The sequence below is a fragment of the Neophocaena asiaeorientalis genome, unplaced genomic scaffold, assembly GCF_003031525.2.
Source record: "Neophocaena asiaeorientalis asiaeorientalis breed wild unplaced genomic scaffold, Neophocaena_asiaeorientalis_V1.1 scaffold100, whole genome shotgun sequence".
NCBI lineage: Eukaryota > Metazoa > Chordata > Mammalia > Artiodactyla > Phocoenidae > Neophocaena > Neophocaena asiaeorientalis.
This window is the reverse complement of record NW_020173955.1, coordinates 9,750,527-9,762,035: the sequence shown is the minus strand read 5'-3', so window position 1 is coordinate 9,762,035 and position 11,509 is coordinate 9,750,527.

The following is an 11,509-nucleotide window of genomic DNA, read 5'->3' as shown; positions in this document are numbered from 1 at the left end:
CATATTTTTTATTCCTGGAGCAGTCTTGGGAGATTGTATGTTTCTAGGAATTTTTCCATTTCTTCTAGATTGTCCATTTTATTCACATATAGTTGTTCTTAGTAATCTCTTACGATTCTTTGTATTTCTGTGGTTTCAGTAATAACTTCTTCTCTTTCATTTCTGATTTTATTGATTTGTGCCCTCTCCCTTTTTCTCTTGATGAGTCTGGCTAAAGGTTTATCAATTTTGTTTATCTTTTCAAAGAAGCAGCTATTAGTTTCATTGATCTTTTCTACTGTTTTTTTTTAGTCTTTATTTCATTTATTTCTGTTCTAATCTTTATGGTTTCTTTCCTTCTACTACCTTTGGGTTTTGTTCGTTCTTCTTTTCCCAGTTCCTTTAGGTGTATGGTTAGGTTGTTTATTTGAGATTTTTCTTGTTTCCTGAGGTAGGCTTGTATCACTATAAACTTCCTTCTTAGAATTAGAACTGATTTTGCTGTGTTCCATTGATTGTGAAACATTGTGTTTTCATTTTCATTTGTCCCCAGGTATTTTTTATTACTTCTTTGATTTCTTTAGTGATCCATTGGTTGTTTAGTAGCAGATAGTTTAGTCTCTATGTGTTTGAGTTTTTTGCATTTTTTTTCCTTATAGCTAATTTCTAGTCTCATAGTGTTGTGATCAGAAAATATGCTTGATATGATTTCGATTTTCTTAAATTTACTGAGACTTTGTTTTATGGCCTAGCATATGATCTGTCCTGGAGAATGTTCCAAGTGCACTTGATGAGAATGTGCATTCTGCTGCTTTCGGATAGAATATTATCTCTCTCTCTCTCTCTCCATATATATATATATATGGAGAGAGAGAGAGAGAGAGAGAGAGAGTCCGTCTGGTCTAATGTGTTATTTAAGGCCAGTGTTTTCTAATTGATTTTCAATCTGGATGATATAAGTGGGGTGTTAAAGTCCCCTGCTATTACTGTGTTACTGTTAATTTTGCCCTTTATGTCTGCTAGTATTTGCTTTATATATTTAGGTGCTCCTATGTTGGGTACATATAATTGTTATATCTTCTTCTTGGATTTATCCCCTGACTGTTATGTAATGTTCTTTTTTGTCTCTTTTTACAATTTTTTTGTCTAAGTATTGCCACACTAGCTTTATTCCATTTGCATGGAATAACTTTTTTCATCCCTTCACTTTCAGTCTGTGTGTATCTTTACATCTGAAGTGAGTCTCTTGTAGGCAGCTTATATATGGGTCTTGTTTTGTATCCACTCAGCCAGTCTGTGTCTTTTGATTGGAGCGTTTAGTCCATCTACATTTAAAGTAATTATAGAATTAACACAATATTGTAAGTCAACTATACTTCAATAAAAAATAATTTTTGATAGGTCTGCATTTACTGCCATTTTGTTAGCTGTTTTGGGGTTTGTTTCTATAGTTCTTTTTTGTTCCTTTCTTCTTCTTTTGCTTTCTTCCAGTGTGATTTGATGACTATCTCTAGTGTTTGGATTACTTTATCTTTTTTGTGCGTGTCTATCTATTACGGATTTTTGGTTTTTGGTTACCATGAGGTTAATATATAGTAATCTCTATAGATACACGATTATTTTTTATTATTTTTTTATACATCAGGTTCTTATTAGTTATCCATTTTATACATATTAGTGTATATATGTCAATCCCAATCCCCCAATGCATCACACACACACACACACACACACACACACACACACACACACACACACACACACTGCCGCTTTCCCCCCTTGGGGTCCATACATTTGCTCTCTACATCTGTGTCTCATTTTCTGCCCTGCAAGCAGGTTCGTCTGTACCATTATTCTAGGTTCCACATATATGCGGTAATATACGATATTTGTTTTTCTCTTTCTGACTTCACTCTGTATGACAGTCTCTAGGTTCATCCATGTCTCTACAAATGACCCAATTTCTTTCCTTTTTATGGCTGAGTAATATTCCATTGTATATATATACACCACAACTTCCTTATCCATTCATCTGTCGACGGGCATTTAGGTTGCTTCCATGACCTGGCTATTGTAAATAGTGCTACAATGAATATTGGGGTGCATGTGTCTTTTTCTTTGTTTTGCATGTGTCTTTTTGAATTATGGTTTTCTCTGGGTATATGCCCAGTAGTGGGATTACTGGGTCATATGGTACTTCTATTTTTAGTTTTTTAAGGAACCCCCATACTGTTCTCCATAGTGGCTGTATCAATTTACATTCCCACCAACAGTGCAAGAGGGTTCCCTTTTCTCCACACCCTCTCCAGCATTTGTTGTTTGTAGATTTTCTGATGATGCCCATTTTAACTGGTGCAAGGTGATACCTCATTGTAGTTTTGATTTGCATTTCTCTTATAATTAGTGGTGCTGAGGAGCTTTTCATGTGCTTCTTTGCCATCTGTATGTCTTCTTTGGAGAAATGTCTATTTAGGTCTTCTGCCCATTTCTGGATTGGGTTGTTTGTTTTTTAAATATTCAGCGGCATGAGTGGTTTATATATTTTGGAGATTAATCTTTTGTTCGTTGATTCATTTGCAAATATTTTCTCTGATTCAGAGGGTTGTCTTATCATCTTGTTTGTAGTTGCCTTTGCTTTGCAAAAGGTTTTAAGCTTCATTAGGTCCCATTTGTTTATTTTTGTTTTTATTTCCGTTACTCTAGGAGGTGGATCAAAAAAGATCTTGCTGTGACTTATGTCGAAGAGTGTTCTTCCTATTTTTTCCTCTAAGGGTTTTATAATGCCTGGTCTCACATTTAGATCTCTAATCCATTTTGAGTTTATTTTTGTGTATGGTGTTAGGGAGCATTCTAATTTCATTCTTTTTCATGTAGCTGCCCAGTTTTCCCAGTACCACTTATTGAAGAGGCTGTCTTTTCTCCATTATATATCTTTGTTTCCTTTGGCGTAGATTAGTTGACCATAGGTGTGTGGTTTTATCTCTGGGCTTTCTATCCTGTTCCATTGATCTATGTTTCTGTTTTTGTGCCAGTACCATATTGTCTTGATTACTATAGCTTTGTAGTATAGTCTGAAGTCAGGGAGTTGATTCCTCCAGCTCCGTTTTTTTCCCTCAAGACCGTTTTGGCTATTCGGGGTCTTTTGTGTCTCCATACAAATTTTAAGATTTTTTTTGTTCTAGTTCTGTAAAAAATACCGTTGGTAATTTGATAGGGATTGCACTGAACCTCTAGATTGCTTTGGGTAGTGTAGTCATTTTCACAATATTGATTCTTCCAATCCAAGAACATGGTATATCTCTCCATCTCTTTGTGTCACTTTTGATTTCTTTCATCAGTGTCCTATAGTTTTCTGAGTACAGGTCTTTTACCTCTTTAGGTAGGTTTATTCTTAGGTATTTTATTCTTTTTGTTGCAGTGGTAAATGGGAGTGTTTCCTTAATTTCTTTTTCATCATTAGTGTATAGGAATGCAAGAGATTTCTGTGCATTAATTTTGTATCCTGCAACTTTACCAAATTCATTGATTAGCTCTAGTAGTTTTCTGGTGGCATCTTTAGGACTCTCTGTGTATAGTATCATGTCATCTGCAAAGAATGACCTTTTTTACTTCTTCTTTTCCAATTTGTATTCCTTTTATTTCTTTTTCTTCTCTGATTGCCATGGCTAGGACTTCCAAAACTATGTTGAATAAGAGTGGCGAGAGTGGACATCCTTGTCTGTTCCTGATCTTAGAGGAAATGCTTTCAGTTTTTCACCATTGAGAATCATGTTTCCTGTGGGTTTGTCATATATGGCCTTTATTATGTTGAAGTAGGTGCCCTCTATGCCTACTTTCTGGAGAGTTTTTCTCATAAATGGATGTTGAATTTTGTCATAAGCTTTATCTGCATCTATTGAGATGATCATACGGTTTTTCTCCTTCGATTTGTTAATATGGTGTATCACATTGATTGATTTGCATATATTGAAGAATCCTCCCATCCCTGGGATAAATCCCACTTGATCATGGTGTATGATCCTTTTAATGTGTTGTTGGATATTGTTTGCTAGTACTTTGTTGAGGATTTTTGAATATATTCATCAGTGATATTGGTCTGTAATTTTCTTTTTTTGTGGTATCTCTGTTTGGTTCTGGTATCAGGGTGATGGTGGCTTCAGAGAATGAGTTTGGGAGTGTTCCTTCCTCTGCAATTTTTTGGAAGATATTGAGAAGAATGTGTGTTAGCTCTTCAGAATTCACCTGTGAAGCCATCTGGTCCTGGACTTTTTTTTGTTGGAAGATTTTAAATCACAGTTTCAATTTCATTACTTGTGATTGGTCCTCTCCTTCTTTTTCTTGTTGAGTTTGGCTAATGGTTCATCAATTTTGTTTATCTTCTCAAAGAAAAAGCTTTCAGTTTTATTGATCTTTGCTATTGTTTTCTTTGTTTCTATTTCATTTATTTCTGCTCTGATCTTTATGATTTCTTTCCTTCTGCTAACTTTGTGTTTTGTTTGCTTTTCTTTCTCTACTTCCTTTAGGTGTAAGGTTAGATTGTTTGAGATTTTTCTTGTTTCTTGATGTAGGTTTGTATTGCTATAAACTTCCTGCTTAGAACTGCTTTTGTTGCATCCCATAGGTTTTGGATTGTCGTGTTTTCATTGTCATTTGTCTCTAGGTTTTTTTTTTTTTTTTTTTTTCATTTTTTGCGGTACACGGGCCTCTCACTGTTGTGGCCTCTCCCGTTGCGGAGCACAGGCTCCGGACGCACAGGCTCAGTGGCCATGGCTCACGGGCCCAGCCGCTCCGCGGCATGTGGGATCTTCCCGGACCGGGGCACGAACCCGTGTCCCCTGCATCGGCAGGTGGACTCTCAACCACTGCGCCACCAGGGAAGCCCTGTCTCTAGGTATTTTTTGATTTCCTCTTTTATTTCTTCAGTGATCTCTTGGTTATTTAGTAACGTATTGTTTAGCCTCCATGTGTTTGTGTTTTTTACGGTTTTGTCCCTGTAATTGATTTCTAATCTCATAGCTTTGTGGTCAGAAAAGATGCTTGGTATGATTTCAATTTTCTTAAATTTACTGAGGCTTGATTTGTGACCCAAGATGTGATCTATCCTGGAGAATGTTCTGTGTGCACTTGAGAAGACAGTATAATCTGCTGTTTGTTGATGGAATGTCCTATAAATATCAATTTAGTCTATCTGTTCTATTGTGTCATTTAAATCGTGTGTTTCCTTATTTATTTTCTGTTTGGATGATCTGTTGATTGGTGTAAGTGAGGTTTTGAAGTCCCCAACTCTTACTGTGTTACTGTCGATTTCCTCTTTTATAGCTGTTAACAGTTGCCTTATGTATTGAGGTGCTCCTATGTTGGGTGCACATATATTTAAAATTGTTATATCTTCTTCATGGATTGATCCCCTGATCATTATGTAGTGTCCTTCCTTGTCTCTTGTAACATTCTTTATTTTTAAAGTCTATTTAATCTGATATGAGTATTGCTACTCCAGTTTTCTTTTCATTTCCATTTGCATGGAATATTTTTTTCCATCCCCTCACTTTCAGTCTGTATGTGTCCCTAGATCTGATGTGGGTCTCTTGTAGACAGCATATATATGGGTCTTGTTTTTGTATCCATTCAGCGAGCCTGTGTCTTTTGGTTGGAGCATTTAATCCATTCACATTTAAGGTAATTATCAATATGTATGTTCCTACTACAATTTTGTTAATTGTTTTGGGTTTGTTTTTGTCAGTCCTTTTCTTCCCTTGTGTTTCCCACTTAGAGAAGTTCCTTTAGCATTTGTTGTAGAGCTGGTTTGGTGGTGCTGAATTCTCTTAGTTTTTGCTTGTCTGTAAAGCTTTTGATTCCTCCACTGAACCTGAATGAGATCTTTGTCGGGTAGAGTAATCTTGGTTGTAGGTTCTTCCCTTTCATCACTTTAAATATGTCATGCCACTCCTTTCTGGCTTGTAGAGTTTCTGCTGAGAAATCAGCTGTTAACCTTATGGGAGTTCCCTTGTATGTTATTTGTTGTATTTCCCTTGCTGCTCTCAATAATTTTTCTTTGTCTTTAATTTTTGCCAGTTTGATTACTATGTGTCTCAGCATGTTTCTCCTTGGGTTTATCCTGTATGGGACTCTCTGCACTTCCTTGACTTGGGTGACTATTTCCTTTCTCATGTTAGAGAAGTTTTCAACTATAATCTCTTCAAATATTTTCTCGGGTCCTTTCTCTCTCTCTTCTCCTTCTAGGACATCTATAATGTGAATGTTATTGCATTTAATGTTGTCCCAGAGGTCTCTTATGCTGTCTTCATTTCTTTTCATTCGTGTTTCTTTATTCTGTTCCACAGGAGTGAACTCCACCATTCTGTCTTCCAGCTCACTTATCCATACTTCTGCCTCAGTTATTCTGCTATTGCTTCCTTCAAGGGTAGTTTTCATATGAGTTATTGTATTGTTCATCTCTGTTTGTTTGTTCTTTAATTTTTCTAGGTGTTTGTTAAATATTTCTTGCATCTTCTCCATATTTACCTCCATTCTTTTTCCGAGGTCCTGCACCATCTTCACTATCATTATTCTGAATTCTTTTTCTGGAAGGTTGCCTATCTCCACTTCATTTAGGTGTTTTTCTGGGGTTTTTTCTTGTTCCTTCCTCGGATACATAGCCCTCTGCCTTTTCATCTTGTCTATCTTTGAATGTGGTTTTTGCTCCACTGGCTGCAGGATTGTAGTTCTTCTTGCTTCTGCTGTCTGCCCTCTGGTGGATGTGGCTATCTAAGAGGCCTGTGCAAGTGTCCTGATGGAAGGGACTGGTGGTGGGTCTATGTACAAGATTTTTTTTTTTTTTTTGCGGTACGCGGGCCTCTCGCTGTTGTGTCCTCTCCCGTTGTGGAGCACAGGCTCCGGACGCACAGGCTCGGCAGCCATGGCTCATGGGCCCAGCTGTTCTGTGGCATGTGGCATGTGGCATGTGGAATCTTCCCGTACCGGGGCACGAACCCATGTCCCCTGCATCAGCAGGCGGACTCTCAACCACTGCGCCACCAGGGAAGCCCCAATGTGTACACGATTTTTAAAGCTGCTGATATCTTAATTACAAGTGCATTTTAACAACCCTGCATTTTTTAACTCCCCTGCCACCATGATTACTCATTTTTGACCTCATACTTTACATCTTTTTCTTTTGTGTATCCATTAACTACTTATTGTGGATAAAGATGTATGTGGTTGTATGTGGTTTACTTACTACTTCTACTGGATATTTGCCTTTACCAGTGAGAAATAAAAAGAAGGATGAAGTAAAATTACCTGTTTACAGATGACGTGTTCTTGTATGTAGATAATGCAAAGGAATCTACAAATAGCTCTTAGAGCTAATGAACAAGTTCAGCAAGTTTGTAGGATACAAATGTAATATACAGAAATCAACTGTATTTCTATACACTAGCAATGAGCAATCAAAAAGTAATTTTAGAAAAATAAATCCATTTACAATAAAATCAAAAAAGAATACTTAGGAATGGAAATAACAAAAGAAGCACAAAATTTGTACTCTGAAAACTATAAAACATTGTTGAAAAGAATTAAAGAAGAACTAAATACATGAAAAGACATCCATGTTCATAGATCAGAAGATTTAATATTGTTAAAATGGCAGTACTTTACAAATGGATCTAGAAATTCAATCCAATCCCTTTCAAATTCCCTGCTGTTTGTTAAAAATGATAATTGAAGTTGATCCTAAAATTCATGTAGTAGTGCAATGGGTCAAAACAATCTTGAAAAAGGACAAATTTGAAGCATTCACATTTTCTGGTTTCTAGGCTTACTACAAAGCCACATTAATCAAGAGAGTGGGGTACTGGCAAAAGGCTAGACATGTAGATCAATGGAATGAAATTGAATTTTATAAATAAACTCTTACATTTATGTTTGATTGAATTTTTAAAATTAATTAATTAATTTCTTTATTTTGGCTGTGCCGGGTCTTAGTTGTGGCATGTGGGACGTTCTTTGTGGCATGCAGGATCTTTAGTTGTGGCATGCAGACTTCTTAGTTGTGGCATGCGAACTCTTAGTTGTCACATGTAGGGTTCTTAGTTGTGACATGCATGCAGGATCTAGTTCCCTGACCAGGGGTCGAACTCAGACCCCCTGCATTAGGAGCGTGGAGTCTTACCCACTGGACCACCTGGGAAGTCCCTAAGGTTGGTTGAATTTTGAGAAGTCTCCCAAGATAATTCCATGGAGAAAGAATATTCTTTTTAACAAATGATGCTGGGACAACTAGACATTGACATACCTCACACCATATACAAAAATTAATCCAAAATGGATCAAAGACCTAACTATCACAGCAAAAAGTATAAAACTCTTAGAATAAAATAAACAGGTGAGAAAATTTATGACATTGGAATAGGCAGTGGTTTCTTAGATATGAAAACAAAAGCATTAGCAAGAAATTTTAAAGAATACATTGGATTTCATAAAAATTAAAAACATTTGTGCTTCAGAAGACAACATCAAGAAACTGTAAAGACACTTTTGGATTGGGAGAAAAATTTTGCAAACCTTATGTCTGATAAGGAATTTGTATTTAGTATATGTAAAGAACTTTTACAACTCAAAAATAAAAAGAAAAATAACCCAAATAAAAGTGGGCAAAAGATCATAATAGACATTTGTGTAAAGTAGTTGTACAGATGGCCAATAAACACACGAAAAGCTGCTTGATGTCATTAGCTATCAGGAAAATGAAAATCAAAACCACAGTGGGATCCAATTTAATACCCACTAGGATGACTATAATCAAAATGACTGTCAATAACAATTGCTGGTGTGGATGTGGAGAAATTGGAACCCTCATACATAGCCAGTGGGAATGTAAAATGGTACAACTATATCTATATCTGTATTAGTCAGGATTTTCCAAAGAAACAGAACCAATGGAATGTGTATATCTCTCTATATTTATTATATTATGATTACAGAGGCTGGAAAATCCAAAACCTACAGGGATGGGCAGACATTGCAGTCCAAGTCTGAAGGTCTCTGCTATATAATTCCCTCTTGTTTGGGGAGGTCAGTCACTTGTTCCACCCAGGCCTTCAACCGACTGGATGAGGCCCACCCACATTATGGAGGGTAATCTGCTTTACTCAAAGTCCATCAATTTAAATTTGAATCTCATCCAAAAAATACCCCCATAGAAACATCCAGAGTAATATTTGACCATATATTTCAGCATCATGGTTCAGTCAAGTTGACACATAAATGTTTCACAAAGGCCTATTTTTTCCCAGTTTCTCCTTGGTCCCAGAGACTGGATAACTTTAGGGAATGGCATTATTAATTTGCCTAAAAAGCAGTTCTATATATAGCTTGCTGTGCACAATAAAAGCACCATGGACAGTATGAGCCTGACAGACTAATTAGGCTATTAATAGAGTTAATAATGGGGTGACAAAAATAATTCCTAGTAACAAACTGACATAATATCTACCTCTAGAAGTTTTCTTTTTCCTAAACTTCTAACACAACTAAAGGTTTTAAAATATTATTCATGTTGACATTTCTTTTTAGTAACATTTATATTTTGTGAGTTCCTTGTAGCAGATAGTGTGACTTTTACACTTTTAAAAGTGTTTTGATTTTACATTTAACATTGCTTCTTCAACATTCACTAGAGCCCAGAAATGAAAATGTTCCCATCTGCAAAATTATACCTTTGAACACAAGTTAAAGAAAGGACTAGAAGCTAGGTCTCCTGGTGCTCAGTCCCATGCTCTATTTAAATGATCTACCTAGCCAGTAGTGTACTAAAAAGATCAAAAATGACTTTCATACCTCAGAGATATTATGAGTTTGGTTCCAGACCACTGTATTAAAGTGAATATTGCAACAAAGCAAGTCACACAAATTTTTTGGTTTCCTAATGCATATAAAAGTTATGTTTACACTATATTGTAGTATATTAAGTGTGCAATAGACATGCCTAAAAAATACATGCATTAAATAAAAAATACATTATTGCTAAAAAATGCTATCATCTAACCTTCAGCAAGTTGTAGTAGTAACATCGAAGATTGCTGATCACAGATCACTGTAACAAATATAATAATAATGAAAAAGTTAGAAATATTGTGAGAATTACCAAAATGTGACACAAAGAAATGAAGTGAGCACATGCTGTTGGAACAATGGTGCCAATAGACTTACTCAATTCAGAGCTGCCACCAACCTTCAATTTGCAAAAAAAAAAGCATTATCTGAAAAGTGCTATAAAATGAGGTATGCCTTATATTGAACATAGAAAATATTAACTAGTCAAGAAATTTAGTAGATTTTTAGGTAGAAACTCAATTGGAGGATTTAAATTAAATTAAATTTTATTACTTAAAAATTTTTTACAATATTATTTTATTTCTAAATTATACAATATTTCATTAATTTTATTAAGATTGTATTGTTTTATAAACATACTTAAATTTTATTTTTTATAATTTACAACAGATCCCTAGTAGCAGCACCCCATGCTTGTCTTTTGTAAAGCAGTTTCCCAATTTTTTTTTTTTTTTGCGGTACGTGGGCCTCTCACTGTTGTGGCCTCTCCCGTTGCGGAGCACAGGCTCCGGACGCGCAGATTCAGCGGCCATGGCTCACGGGCCCAGCCACTCCGCGGCGTGTGGGATCTTCCCAGACCGGGGCACGAACCCGTGTCCCCTGCATCGGCAGGCGGACTCTCAACCACTGTGCCACCAGGGAAGCCCCAGTTTCCCAATTTTTGAGTTCTTAATGTTAATTTGTACTACAGGGAACTGAAATATGTATTCAGGTATCTTTTTTCCAGGATGGTTATCATGCAATATATTTTTGACACCTTGTATTTCAGAGAATATCAATATGAAGATTTCAAATACATTTAATTTAATTTTTCAGAGCCAGCAGGAAAAAGACCAGATTTCCTTGGAGAAGGGACTTTGAAGAACTGGTGGGCCTGGAGATGGGCAAGGAGAGAGAGAAAGAGGGTACATCAGGCATCTGGCTAGGCCTGGAGTGGAGGTGGGGCACAGACCAGGATCCCTTACAAGTGATCAAATATGGCTTCCATGAAATGTGAGTAAGTAAGCAGAGGGTAAGTAAGATAGTGCTTAGCAGTTGCCTATACTGAGTCTTGAAATTTCTCTTAGTAATTTCACCTCTGTGAGCATGAAGATTTAACTATTTCTGTTTAACTCTAAACCTGAACTTTCATTTTCAGGGTCTTCAATTTAAGTGTTATTTGGAAATAAAACAGTATTTGAAGACACACTGACTAAAAGTGAAGGGATGGAAAAAGATGTTCCATGCAAATGGAAACCAAAAGAAAGCTAGGGTAGTTATACTCATATCAGACAAAATAGACTTTATTTATTTATTTTAAAATACGTTTATTTATATATTTTAAAATAGATTTATTATTTATTTATTTCAAATAAATCTATTTATTTATTTAAAATTTATTTATTTATTTATTTTTGGCTTCATTGAGTCTTCGTTG